Below are 226 nucleotides of genomic sequence, written 5' to 3'. Positions count from 1 at the left end.
TTGAATCATTTACGCTCCTGCTATAAACATGATGCCTCACAACTCTACAGAGTATGCTGCAAAATTACCTGTGTCAGGAACAAGAAAGCTGCAAAGCACATTCCTTGTGGCTGAGGGGAAGTGTGTTACATGTAAACAATGAACCAATAAAAATCAAAGACACCGAAGACTGCAATACCTTCCCGCCTCCTTCCATGATGAAGGAGCACGTAATGGAATGGCAAAA

This window comes from Frankliniella occidentalis, unplaced genomic scaffold (genome assembly GCF_000697945.3).
Source record: "Frankliniella occidentalis isolate FOCC.00 unplaced genomic scaffold, Focc_3.1 Scaffold149, whole genome shotgun sequence".
Classification (NCBI taxonomy): Eukaryota; Metazoa; Arthropoda; class Insecta; order Thysanoptera; family Thripidae; genus Frankliniella; species Frankliniella occidentalis.
This window is presented reverse-complemented; position numbering follows the sequence as displayed.